General features: G+C 39.6%; 1 long non-coding RNA gene across 1 annotated transcript in view; it reads right to left on the bottom strand.

The window, feature by feature from the left end:
• Nucleotides 1–203: 203 nt before the first annotated feature.
• LOC148005693 (uncharacterized) overlaps nt 204–14,507 on the bottom strand; it is an 89,950-nt gene continuing 75,646 nt past the window's right edge. The window contains exon 3 of the long non-coding RNA XR_015620161.1: nt 204–3,484. This is a non-coding gene — a long non-coding RNA (uncharacterized LOC148005693). The remainder of the gene's footprint in view (nt 3,485–14,507) is intronic.

The raw sequence follows: 14,507 nt of genomic DNA, 5'->3' as shown, positions 1-14,507 counted from the left end.
TTTTTCACAATACTGAGGATATAGCCTTGAAGAACAGAGTAGAGCCCTGGGCCCTTCCTCTTTTCCCCTTCTGCTACTTGACATGAATCTATTTACTTCTGCTATGGTGTACCACAGCACACCCAAAGTATCAGGGACAACTGATAATGGCCTGACACTTACAAAGCAGCAAGCCAAATAAAGAAAAATCCTCTTTCTCTTTATAGGTTGATTACTTTATTTATTACATACAAAGAAAGTGGAAGATATAGCAGAAAAGGAATGCATAGGGAGTAGTCCGATATTCAAGTATAGTCGAGGAATATAGAAAATGTACAGTGGAAGATAGAAATATAGAAGTCACTCCAGAAGGATATGAACAAACTGTCAACTATGAGTTCCCTTATAAAATAAAAAGCAATATTAAATTCCAAAGACACTGGTAGGTAATATTATTACCTACCCATTATGGTTAGTAAGGATTAAAGTAGATAGAGATTGTGAATATTAATTTAGCATCTAACATGATAAATCCTTCATAGTATAAATATATGTTATTTATGAGTACTCCTTAAAACAAATGGTTATCTACTGAACAAGACTACTTTTAGTGTTCACATTTTCTCTAGTCTTGCAATGATAAATGTAATGCATTTCACTTATTTGTAATGTTAAATCATACATTATAAGCATTTGATTCAAGCTATTATAATATGGCCATGATGATCTTATAGTATCTATTGAAGATATAGACTTAAAAATGCTTTCATGTGATGAATCAGGTGTGGTGTTACATGGTTGCAATTCAACCACTCAGAAGGGGTGCTAAGGTGGTTTGGAGACAAACCAGCACTACCTAGTATGACCCTATCTCATTAAAACAAAGACAAAATATATGGCTTACATATGTCCTCCAATCCTTCTAAAGTGAAGCAGGGACCTCACATGGACACCAGCATTGTATAAAGAATGGGGTCTGAAGGTACTCATGTGAGAGTAGGATTGAAATCAATATTTGTTAAGTTAGTTTTAAGAAACAACTAATGGCTACTAAATGTATGATTAATGTACATATGAGTAATATTATATAGATGAACAGGTTATATTTAGGGGTTTGAGGAGGTTGTGTGGGGATGTACGTATACATGCAATAACAATGAAGAATAACATGAATTTGAAGAACAGGAAGGGACATATGGGAAGGTTTGGAGGGAAGTAAAAAAGAGAAAGAAATGTTGTACTTAAATAATAATGTAAAAAACCTAAACAAATTTTTTTTAAAAAACAAAATACCAACAACAGTGCCTACAGTAAAATCCACTGGTGGCAAAAGGTCTTTTTCCAGGTTAGACTGTATTACTAGAATGGAATTCTTGGCTGTAACAGAAAAGCCATAACTTGAAATATAAGAAATTAGATTTAATTCCAGGGTCTTAAAGTAAGAGTGCTGTTGTCAGAATGGGAGCTGTCTAAGGATTACTATTGCAACGATGAAACACAATGACAAAATCAATGTGTGAAGTAAGGGTTTATTCAGCTTACATTTCCACATCAATGTTCATGGAAAAAAGTCAGGACAGTAACTCACACAGTCAGTATCTGGAGTCAGAAAAAGATAGAGGGAGGCCACTGGAAGAGTGTGATTTACTGTTTTGCCCTTCATGGCTTCCCCAGCTTCCTTTCTTATTGAACTTAGGACCAGAAATAGCACCACCCACAATAGCCTTCCCACATCAATCATCAGTTAGGAAGATAATTTACATGCTAGCCCACAGCCAGATTTTACAGAGTCATTTGGTCATTTGAACTTCCCTCCACTCAAATGGCAAACGGCCTTAGTTTGTGTCAGGGTGACAAGAAAACTGTCCGGCCTAGAAGCTACTATAGCTGACAGTCTGTACCTGTTCATTTCCCCCACTAAATTTCAGTGCCTAGGAAATTTAACTAAGATAGTGGTATCAATTTTATGAGAGTTTAAAAAATAAATATAAAAGTACAAGACTTGGTCCACGCTTTTCTAGTGTTCAACGGGACAAAGAAAAGAATTCCTAAAGCAACCAAAAGAAAAGAGAGGTATGGAAAAAGTGGGGGTATGAATGAGGAAGGGAGGGAAGGAGGGAGAGAGAGGGAGAGGGAGGGAGGAGGGGATGGAGGGAAAGAGAGAAGGAAGGAAGGAAGGAAGGAAGGAAGGAAGGAAGGAAGGAAGGAAGCAAGCAAGGAAGGAAGGAAGGAAGGAAGGAAATCTATCATGGGGTGAACATATGCCACTTCCAGAGGAAGAGCTTCTTATATTTTAGCAGGCATGGGGCTTAAGCAGCCGGGAGAATTCAAACCATAGCCTATGGACCCTCCTTTGCCTTGTAGTTCACTAGGCTTAAGGGAGTGAAGAATTTATCTAATTACTTCCCAGATTCCTAGGAAACTGTCATTGTGAGGACAACACTGAGAAAAAAGTCGAACAGTGGTTCTCAACCTTCCTAATGCTATGATGTTTTAATATACTTCCTCATGTTGTGGTGACCCCAATCATAACATTATTTATGTTGCTACATCCTAACAGTAATTATGTTAGTGTTATGAATCATAACTACCTGTGTTTTTTCAAATGGTCTTAAGCAACCCTTGTGAAAGAGTTGGTCAATCCCACAGGAGGCATGCTGTGACTCACATGATAAGAACCACTTTAAATTCTAAAGCATGCCATTAATATCAGTGGGCTTAGACAGTAAATCCTGTTGTGTGTCTGATGAAATCTACTTTACAAATCCTTGCAATTACAGGAAGCGATGAGCTTTCTCTTATTGATGAATGGGCTGGGTGGACATTGACAAACTTGGGCTTACATTCCAAAAAAAGCATCTACAATTTGAGATTACTTTGTGTTCTGATTTATACTGTTCTACCGAGTTTCAATAACAAATTACAACAAACAAAACAAACAAGAGAAATGTGTTTTCTCAGCTAGGCCTTGTATCAGACTATAATTCCAAGTATGTGGAAGACTAATGCAAGAGGAAGACAACTCAAAGCTGAGTTTGGACTAGTAGCATTAAGGCCAGCCTGGGATCTATAATGAGACCCTATCTTAAAATTAAAAAGTAAAAAGAGGGGATATGGTTCATAGTTTAATGATAAAGTATTTTCTTTGTCTGTCCCAGGCCCTCAATTGTCACCATTTAAAGCAAAGATAGACAGACAAATAAATAGGTAGATGGATAAATGCATAATACATATAGACATATACACATATACATATAGATATTAGATGGCAGAAAGAGGGGGGGGCAAGCTATAAGGAAGGAATTTCCTTTTCCATAGTATTAGTATGCCAACACTAAATGCAATGTGTCGGTAAGGATAGGTCCCAGTGAGTCAGAGCAGTGTGAGTCCATGCTTTCTTTCTGACTTCTGGATCCTGGCGATTCTTAAGGTTCTTCAGCTTTTACGTGAGCTACTCACATCTCTGCCTCCAACAACACATAGCCTCTCTCAGGTTCTTTTTTTCCTGTAAAGAAACAAATGGTTGAATTTAGTGTATATCCTCATTCAGACTAAAGTCAACTTTGCTTACTAACTTGTCAAAGACATACATTTTACACAGAGACAAATTCTGAAGCTCTGTGAGAATATAAATTTAAAAAGAAAGGAAAACTAAGGAACCCTATGCATTCTCTTTCAGTTTCCCAACTGCTTAGTTATATGTGGTTACAAGAGGAAAATTTCATTCTTCCTCAGCCGTCAGAATGATCAGAAGAGACAGAAAGTACATGGTCAGAGAGATTGTATATGTTTTGCCTGCATAACTCCATCTATATACAAAACACTGTCACTTTATTTCACTACTGGCATGATGTGAAACAATAGAGAACACCATAAACAACCGTCCTAGACATCACAAATGGACCAAAGCAGTCGTTTGTGTTTCCTCTTCATGACAGTTAAGCTGTGGTATCCTAAGTACTAGGGAGCAAAATTTCTCATGGAACTGAAATTTGTCCTTGTGTACTTTTTAAATAAAATATTTTAATTTTCTGACCCAAGAAGTGCTGCATTTGGATTTATAAGTCTTAGTTACTTCAAAGCTCCGTGTGTTATATCTTAACTATCAGTAACCTTCCAAGAAAGACTTATTTGAAGGCCACCATGTGCTGTGGTATAATTAAAAAAGGGCACCACTAGTTCCTGCATGTCACCACTCCACACTGGGTCCCTGGTACCCTCGGACTCGGGTTGTCACTCCCTGGTCCTAGTTCAGGCACAATGAGGCCATATAGAACTAACCTTAATTTATCTCAGAGGCAGCTGGCTTCAGCAAGGCACCATGCCACATTAGCCTAGCTATCTTCTGGCCCAAGCGGTCTCTCCAATTCCATTGATAGTCACCCCAGCCAGCCTTAGCCAGCCCTGGCCAACCAGGAACGCTGGTCCCAGCTATCTGGTAATATCAAGACTCAACAAACTGTAACCCAACAACCAGATTTATATGTTAAATATTCAATGTACAATACATCCGCACAATTAACTCACAACCAATTGACAAATATAAAACCGCCTACCTAGATAAATTTGTCTACAGTAATCCATCTCAGCTACCTTGGCAATTCAGGACCACCTGGATATAGGTCATTCATTTCAGTCTCCATTTTGATTCTCTCTCTCCTTCCCCTTTAAAACTTTGTCCCAACCTTAGTCTTTTCTGTGTAATCATGGCCTTGATCTAACTAGTGCCAGCCCTCAACTGCACAATGACATCAACCTACAACCATGGATAAGCAATACCAAATAGAACACAAAGATTCTGTCTGTCAAGATTCATTCAGGGGAGTGAAGAAAAAAGGATAGTTCATGGTTGCTGCCCCCGCAGAGAGCCCATGGGCAGCACCCCACAAGCGAACTTGAGCCTCGGGACCACAGGTAAGACCAACTTTTCTGCTGCAAGAAAGCTGCCTGGTGAGCTTGGGACACACGGAAGCAGAATTCCTCTAGGACCGGCCACGTTCTGTGTTTACCGGAAGTCCCACACCCGCGGATCCTGGCCCGCAGCAGCTCTCTGCTCCCAGACCCTGTGAGAGAGAGACCCAACCGCCTGGTCAGGTGGGCACTCCTGAGGCTGCAGAGCTGAAGAGACCACCAACACTGCTCACCCCTGCCCACATCCCTGGCCCAAGAGGAAACTCTATAAGGCTTCTGGGCTCCCGTGGAGGAGGGCCCAGGAGCTGCAGGACCCTGCCTGAGACACCGCCGGAACCTGAAGGAAACAGACCAGATAAACAGTTCTCTGCACCCAAATCCCGTGGGAGGGAGAGCTAAACCTTCAGAGAGGCAGACAAGCCTGGGAAACCAGAAGAGACTGCTCTCTGTACATACATCTCGGACGCCAGAGGAAAACACCAAAGGCCATCTGGAACCCTGGTGAACTGAAGCTCCCGGAAGGGGCGGCACAGATCTTCCTGGTTGCTGCCACCACAAAGAGCCCAAGGGCAGCACCCCGGGAGCGAACTTGAGCCTCAGAACCACAGGTAAGACCAACTTTTCTGCTGCAAGTGACCTGCCTGGTGAACTCAAGACACAGGCCCACAGGAACAGCTGAAGACCTGTAGAGAGGAAAAACTACACACCCGAAAGCAGAACACTCTGTCCCCATAACTGACTGAAAGAGAGGAAAACAGGTCTACAGCACTCCTGGCACACAGGCTTATAGGACAGTCTAGCCACTGTCAGAAATAGCAGAACAAAGTAACACTAGAGATAACCTGATGGCGAGAGGCAAGCGCAGAAACCAAGACTACATGGCGTCATCGGAGCCCAATTCTCCCACCAAAACAAACATGGAATATCCAAACACACCAGAAAAGCAAGATCTAGTTTCAAAATCATATTTGATCATGATGCTGGAGGACTTCAAGAAAGACGTGAAGAACTCCCTTAGAGAACAAGTAGAAGCCTACAGAGAGGAATCGCAAAAATCCCTGAAAGAATTCCAGGAAATCATAAATAAACAAGTAGAAGCCCATAGAGAGGAGTCACAAAAATCCCTGAAAGAATTCCAGGAAAACACAATCAAACAGTTGAAGGAATTAAAAATGGAAATAGAAGCAATCAAGAAAGAACACATGGAAACAACCGTGGATATAGAAAAATAAAAGGAGAGACAAGGAGCTGTAGATACAAGCTTCACCAACAGAATACAAGAGATGGAAGAGAGAATCTCAGGAGCAGAAGATTCCATAGAAATCATTGACTCAACTGTCAAAGATAATGTAAAGCAGAAAAAGCTACTGGTCCAAAACATACAGGAAATCCAGGACTCAATGAGAAGATCAAACCTAAGGATAATAGGTATAGAAGAGAGTGAAGACTCCCAGCCTCAACAGGTACAGAAAGATAGAAATAATCCCATGCATGCTATCGGACCACCACGGCCTAAAACTGGTCTTCAATAACAATCAAGGAAGAATGCCCACATATACTTGGAAATTGAACAATGCTCTACTCAATCATAACCTGGTCAAGGAAGAAATAAAGAAACAAATTAAAAAGTTTTTAGAATTTAATGAAAATGAAGGTACAACATACCCAAACTTATGGGACACAATGAAAGCTGTGCTAAGAGGAAAACTCATAGCGCTGAGTGCCTGCAGAAAGAAACAGGAAAGAGCATATGTCAGCAGCTTGACAGCCCACCTAAAAGCTCTAGAACAAAAAGAAGCAAATACACCCAGGAGGAGTAGAAGGCAGGAAATAATCAACTCAGAGCTGAAATCAACCAAGTAGAAACAAAAAGGACCATAGAAAGAATCAACAGAACCAAAAGCTGGTTCTTTGAGAAAATCAACAAGATAGATAAACCCTTAGCCAGACTAACGAGAGGACACAGAGAGTGCGTCCAAATTAACAAAATCAGAAATGAAAAGGGAGACATAACAACAGATTCAGAGGAAATTCAAAAAATGATCAGATCTTACTATAAAAACCTATATTCAACAAAACTTGAAAATCTTCAGGAAATGGACAATTTCCTAGACAGATACCAGGTACCGAAGTTAAATCAGGAACAGATAAACCAGTTAAACAACCCCATAACTCCTAAGGAAATAGAAGCAGTCATTAAAGGTCTCCCAACCAAAAAGAGCCCAGGTCCAGACGGGTTTAGTGCAGAATTCTACCAAACCTTCAGAGAAGACCTCATACCAATATTACCCAAACTATTCCACAAAATTGAAACAGATGGAGCACTACCGAATACCTTCTACGAAGCCACAATTACTCTTATACCTAAACCACACAAAGACACAACAAAGAAAGAGAACTTCAGACCAATTTCCCTTATGAATATCGACGCAAAAATACTCAACAAAATTCTGGCAAACCGAATCCAAGAGCACATCAAAACAATCATCCACCATGACCAAGTAGGCTTCATCCCAGGCATGCAGGGATGGTTTAATATATGGAAAACCATCAACGTGATCCATTATATAAACAAACTGAAAGAACAAAACCACATGATCATTTCATTAGACGCTGAGAAAGCATTTGACAAAATTCAACACCCCTTCATGATAAAAGTCCTGGAAAGAATAGGAATTCAAGGCCCATACCTGAACATAGTAAAAGCCATATACAGCAAACTAGTTGCTAACATTAAACTAAATGGAGAGAAACTCGAAGCAATCCCACTAAAATCAGGGACTAGACAAGGCTGCCCACTCTCTCCCTACTTATTCAATATAGTTCTTGAAATTCTAGCCAGAGCAATCAGACAACAAAAGGAGGTCAAGTGGATACAGATCGGAAAAGAAGAAGTCAAAATATCACTGTTTGCAGATGATATGATAGTATATTTAAGTGATCCCAAAAGTTCCACCAGAGAACTACTAAAGCTGATAAACAACTTCAGCAAAGTGGCTGGGTATAAAATTAACTCAAATAAATCAGTAGCCTTCCTCTACACAAAAGAGAAACAAGCCGAGAAAGAAATTAGGGAAACGACACCCTTCATAATAGACCCAAATAATATAAAGTACCTCGGTGTGACTTTAACCAAGCAAGTAAAAGATCTGTACAATAAGAACTTCAAGACTCTGAAGAAAGAAATTGAAGAAGACCTCAGAAGATGGAAAGATCTCCCATGCTCATGGATTGGCAGGATTAATATAGTAAAAATGGCCATTTTACCAAAAGCAATCTACAGATTCAATGCAATCACCATCAAAATACCAATCCAATTCTTCAAAGAGTTAGACAGAACAATTTGCAAATTCATCTGGAATAACAAAAACCCAGGATAGCTAAAGCTATCCTCAACAATAAAAGGACTTCAGGGGGAATCACTATCCCTGAACTCAAGCAGTATTACAGAGCAATAGTGATAAAAACTGCATGGTATTGGTACAGAGACAGGCAGATAGACCAATGGAATAGAATTGAAGACCCAGAAATGAACCCACACACCTATGGTCACTTGATTTTTGACAAAGGAGCCAAAACCATCCAATGGAAAAAAGATAGCATTTTCAGCAAATGGTGCTGGTTCAATTGGAGGGCAACATGTAGTAGAATGCAGATCGATCCATCCTTATCACCCTGTACAAAGCTTAAGTCCAAGTGGATCAAGGACCTCCACATCAAACCAGACACACTCAAACTAATAGAAGAAAAACTAGGGAAGCATCTGGAACACATGGGCACTGGAAAAAATTTCCTGAACAAAACACCAATGTCTTATGCTCTAAGATCAAGAATCGACAAATGGGATCTCATAAAACTGCAAAGCTTCTGTAAGGCAAAGGACACCGTGGTTAGGACAAAACGGCAACCAACAGATTGGGAAAAGATCTTTACCAATCCTACAACAGATAGAGGCCTTATATCCAAAATATACAAAGAACTCAAGAAGTTAGACCACAGGGAAACCAATAACCCTATTAAAAAATGGGGTTCAGAGCTAAACAAAGAATTCACAGCTGAGGAATGCCGAATGGCTGGGAAACACCTAAAGAAATGTTCAACATCTTTAGTCATAAGGGAAATGCAAATCAAAACAACCCTGAGATTTCACCTCATACCAGTGAGAATGGCTAAGATCAAAAACTCAGGTGACAGCAGATGCTGGCGAGGATGTGGAGAAAGAGGAACACTCCTCCATTGTTGGTGGGATTGCAGACTGGTAAAACCATTCTGGAAATCAGTCTGGAGATTCCTCAGAAAATTGGACATTGAACTGCCTGAGGATCCAGCTATACCTCTCTTGGGCACATACCCAAAAGATGCTTCAACATATAAAAGAGACACGTGCTCCACTATGTTCATCGCAGCCTTATTTATAATAGCCAGAAACTGGAAAGAACCCAGATGCCCTTCAACAGAGGAATGGATACAGAAAATGTGGTACATCTACACAATGGAATATTACTCCGCTATCAAAAACAACGAGTTTATGAAATTCTTAGGCAAATGGTTGGAACTGGAAAATATCATCCTGAGTGTGTTAACCCAATCACAGAAAGACATACATGGTATGCACTCATTGATAAGTGGCTATTAGCCCAAATGCTTGAATTACCCTAGATCCCTAGAACAAATGAAACTCAAGACAGATGATCAAAATGTGAATGCTTCACTCCTTCTTTAAATGAGGAAAAAGAATACCCTTGGCAGGGAAGGGAGAGGCAAAGATTAAAACAGAGACTGAAGGAACACCCATTCAGAGCCTGCCCCACATGTGGCCCATACATATACAGCCACCCAATTAGACAAGATGGATGAAGCAAAGAAGTACAGACCGACAGGAGCCGGATGTAGATCGCTCCTGAGAGACACAGCCAGAATACAGCAAATATAGAGGCGAATGCCAGCAGCAAACCACTGAACTGAGAATAGGTCCCCTATTGAAGGAATCAGAGAAAGAACTGGAAGAGCTTGAAGGGGCTCGAGACCCCAAAAGTACAACAATGCCAAGCAACCAGAGCTTCCAGGGACTAAGCCACTACCTAAAGACTATACATGGACTGACCCTGGACTCTGACCCCATAGGTAGCAATGAATATCCTAGTAAGAGCACCAGTGGAAGGGGAAGCCCTGGGTCCTGCTAAGACTGAACCCACAGTGAACTAGTCTATGGGGGGAGGGCGGCAATGGGGGGAGGGTTGGGAGGGGAACACCCATAAGGAAGGGGAGGGGGGAGGGGGATGTTTGCCCGGAAACCGGGAAAGGGAATAACACTCAAAATGTATATAAGAAATACTCAAGTTAATAAAAAAAAAAAAAAGACTATACATGGACTGACCCTGGACTCTGACCCCATAGGTAGCAATGAATATCCTAGTTAGAGCACCAGTGGAAGGGGAAGCCCTGGGTCCTGCTAAGACTGAACCCTCAGTGAACTAGACTATGGGGGGAGGGTGGCAATGGGGGGAGGGTTGGGAGGGGAACACCCATAAGGAAGGGGAGGGGGAGGGGGATGTTTGCCCGGAAACCGGGAAAGGGAATAACACTTGAAATGTATATAAGAAATACTCAAGTTAATAAAAAAATTATATTTATACCAAAAAAAAAGAAAAAAAAGAAAGAAGGATAATCTCAAAGTAGGATTTTTGAACATAGACACAGATGTGTGTGAAGAAGCTTAGAGCTACTTGGGAAAACAGACTAAGAACAGTTTCACGATGATGACACTTGGATTCAAATCTCAAGTATTAGCTTCATCTTGATTGAATACCATCACTTTGAACCTCCCTTTCCCTCTCCCTCTCCCCCTTCCCTTCCCTTTCACCTTTTCATCTCCCTCCCACCTCTTTCTGTGTTTGTCTGTGTCTTTCTCTGTTTCTGTCCTTCTGTCTCAGTTTATATCCTCCTGTTTTGTCTCCTCCTTCAATTTCACTTTGCTAAACCACTCCACTTGTCAATTTCTAGAATGAGTCATGTGTTGACCTACAAGGATCAGTCTTTCTGCTACTTCATTCCCTGAAGCTACATAATAATGATCTTTGATACAGGGCTCCCATATAAACTGCTTCATCTTAGAGCTCTCCTTCAAATTCTACTCAAAACTTTTTTATCTTCATTTGGATATTTAATAATAACTTAATAACAAACTTAATAAACCACAAACTCCTAGTTATCCTAATAAAAACTCACCTCTCCTTTGGTAAGCTTCATCACAGTAAATAAAAGCCCTATATTTAATAGTTGCAAAGACTTAAAACACCTATATCATTTTTCCTACTTATTTCCTATCTGGCTATTCCTGTCCAATTAACTATTAAATATGACCCATTATCCTCAAGATATATAGAAGATATGGCAATTCAGGACCACCTGGATATAGGTCATTCATTTCAGTCTCCATTTTGATTCTCTCTCTCCTTCCCCTTTAAAACTTTGTCCCAACCTTAGTCTTTTCTGTGTAATCATGGCCTTGATCTAACTAGTATCAACCCTCAACTGCATAATGACATCAACCTACAACCATTTAGATATGGCCAACTTTTATCACACCCATGCTGTTATGACTCAAACCCATCTACTCATAGTAGAAATGTCAATGATTTCTTTGATTTTATTATTGCTTCTTATTTAGCCTGTTTCAATGTACCAGAGTAATACCGTCAATATTAAATGATGCTGTCAATGGGGAGGGTTAAATATTTTTACACTTGATCTTAGCCAAAAGGCTGAGAAGCGATGAGGGTTAAATATTTTTAACCACACACAAAAGATACAATTCAAAAATTTTTACAGGAACCATGTAATCCCTCTGTGGTGTCCTGCCCCTCCTGTTAGGTATCTGAACACTTCCTACTACCCTATGTTATTTCTATTTTTATTTTTATTACATTCATTAGGGGCTACATGTATGCCACAGTACACATAAAGAAATGAGAGGGCAACATGTAGGAATTGGTTCATTTACAATGTAAGTTCCAGAGATGGAACTCATATCAAGAAAGAAAAATAAAAGTCCATTCATTCCAGAAATAGAAGAAAGATAGGATACCAAAGAATCAAAACTTGTTCCAAACCAAAGTTAATTAACTAATGGGTTTGCTGGAGCCTCTTATGGGAGCAGAGTATATTGGAAGAAACTACACCATGGTGAATTAGCCTGAAGACATTATCTATATCACTGAAGAGTCTGGCCCATAATATGAATAGCTCAAGAGATAGAATCAATAGCTTACAAAAAGCTGAACCACTGAACAGTATCCACTAAAAGGCCAGCAGGGAAGGGTTTCTCGTCAGCATTATATTTTAATCTCTTGTATAATATCAAACATGGAAAAGAGCCTCCATAAGATCTTGTAAAGACTCTTGAGCTGATGAAGCTTACAAAAGCCTCATGAGTCTTGAGGGAATGTGATGTAACATTATCTTGTAAGTATCTTTTACATATGATCACTGTAAAGATTCTCCCAGTACAAGGGCATCTTGGCAGTCGGAAGCCAAGGAATATCCCAAAGACACACCATGCTATGAATGTTAGGCAAGAGATTTATTGGGGAGAAACTCAGAGTGGCAGCTGCCTCTAAATGGGAAGAGAGACAGCAAAGGGGTTGGCTTTTATAGGGTGTTTGGAGCATTCACAATGAGCTAGCAGAAGAGGATAGCATAGCTGGAAGTATTACTTTGACAGTTAACATTGAATCACAAGGGTGAGCAGGGTGTCAGGTATGGGAAATTTCCAACTCTCAGAGCTTGGAGTCAGGCCAGGGCAAGCACTGTTGCTCTCATTCAACAAGTATTGAACGTGGCAAAGGAAAGAGCTGTACAACAAAGACAAAGGGGAAATATTTCACTAGTGAGAGGGTAGTAATTCAGTAAAAGCATAAGCTCAACCCTGAAGTACAAGAGCATTTCGCATAGAGACAGAGGATATAAAGAAGTCAAAAAGGTAATATCCAACAAATGATAAGTATCTATATGCTGTCTAACTTTATATATTTTAGAATACTATATGAATGTCTTTTGGCTGACTTAAAAGGCCTCTGGAAAAACCCTGCAACATGGTGGTGAGAGACAAATGACTTCAATTTTTTTCATTTAGACAACTGAGAACAGAGTAAGTAATGACTCTACTAAAATTCAACATGGCAAAATTAGAAGTAACCTACTAAGGTTACTTACAAGAATGTGGGTGATGATTTATAGGAATTTGAACAACTCAAAGGTAATTGCATCTCTGAAAGTTCCCTACCTGCTGGTAGGGTTCCACAGCCTGCTTAACAACTCAAAAAGTCTGCATCTCTAGAGTACCCTGAATGATTTTAAGACAGGTCAATAGAGTCAGAGTCCTCCCCATCAGCCATCACTGCTTTTGTAATCTCAGAGACTGGCTTGCTAAATCTTGCTACTTTCAGGAACTCCCTGAGATGTTTGAATTAATGTTTTCCTGAGCCTTGTAAGCTTTGTTTACTTCTTGAATATTAAGGAGCCTCCCTTCAAGATGAAATGTTTCATTTTAGAGGAAATTGCCATACAGCCATGATTAAGATACCAAGGTTCTTTATTTCATATGTTGATGGCATTTGTAGGTGAAGTATTTTGGAGGCCCTCAGAATTATAGAAGGTCATGAAGGTGCCTCCTATAATAATAGCATGTTTTTTTTATAAAGAGAGTAAAAGAGATCCAAGGTAGTATTTGTGCTTTCTCTCACCATGAAAGTCCTCAGCCAAGTTATGACACAGATGAAAACAAAAACAAAAACAAAACAAAACAATAAAAATAACAACACAAAGAAACAAGTCTCATCATGTTCTAGTGTCATGCCCCTTAATTTCTTCATCCTCAGAACCAGGTCCAATTATAACATAAATTCTTTATAAATTACCATGTTTTTGGTCATTTTTTTATATAGCAACAGTTAATGGACTAAGACATGTCTCATTATTCTCCATTGTCTTCTGTTTGCTTCAAAAACCAAACACCAGAAATTAGAAAGCATGTCTTCAATGGTTTGGGAACACTGGATAGAAATCTATGTTTGCCACCAAAAGTTCTTCTAGAAGAACAAGTCCTATTCTTTGTCCTTGCAATAGGAGTGGTCAACTCAGGATGTTAAGGAACAAGCAGAAGATGAGAACCAAAATGCTGTAAGACTGAATATTTTAAGTTCTTCATGCCTCAAAATTAATTTCAGCTTCCCAACTTTGGAAATTCTTTCTAACCTACTTTACACCCTTACTTTGATGCAGAAGAAACACTTTTTTCCTATTCTTTTCAAGTACAATTCTTAATGAAAGTAGAAACTCTTTCCAGGCAAATGTGATTAATGCATGCATCCCTTACCACCTTCTGTTCAGTTTCCAAGGAGCAAATGAGCATTTCTATAATATCCTCAGCTTCTTGTTATTGCAAAGGAAGCTTGTGTGTGTGCGTGTTTATGTGTGGGTGTGTGTATGCACTTGTGTGTGTATATATCTATTTGACTGACTGACTAAAGTAAAACATTCATGGGATTATCATGAAAATTAAAAGAACAAAGGACTTCACTGATGTTAATAAAGTTATCTTTCTAATTATTAAAGGC

The sequence above is a fragment of the Rattus norvegicus genome, chromosome 5 (assembly GCF_021556685.1).
Source record: "Rattus norvegicus strain SHRSP/BbbUtx chromosome 5, alternate assembly SHRSP_T2T, whole genome shotgun sequence".
Taxonomy (NCBI): domain Eukaryota; kingdom Metazoa; phylum Chordata; class Mammalia; order Rodentia; family Muridae; genus Rattus; species Rattus norvegicus.
This window is presented reverse-complemented; position numbering and strand designations above follow the sequence as displayed.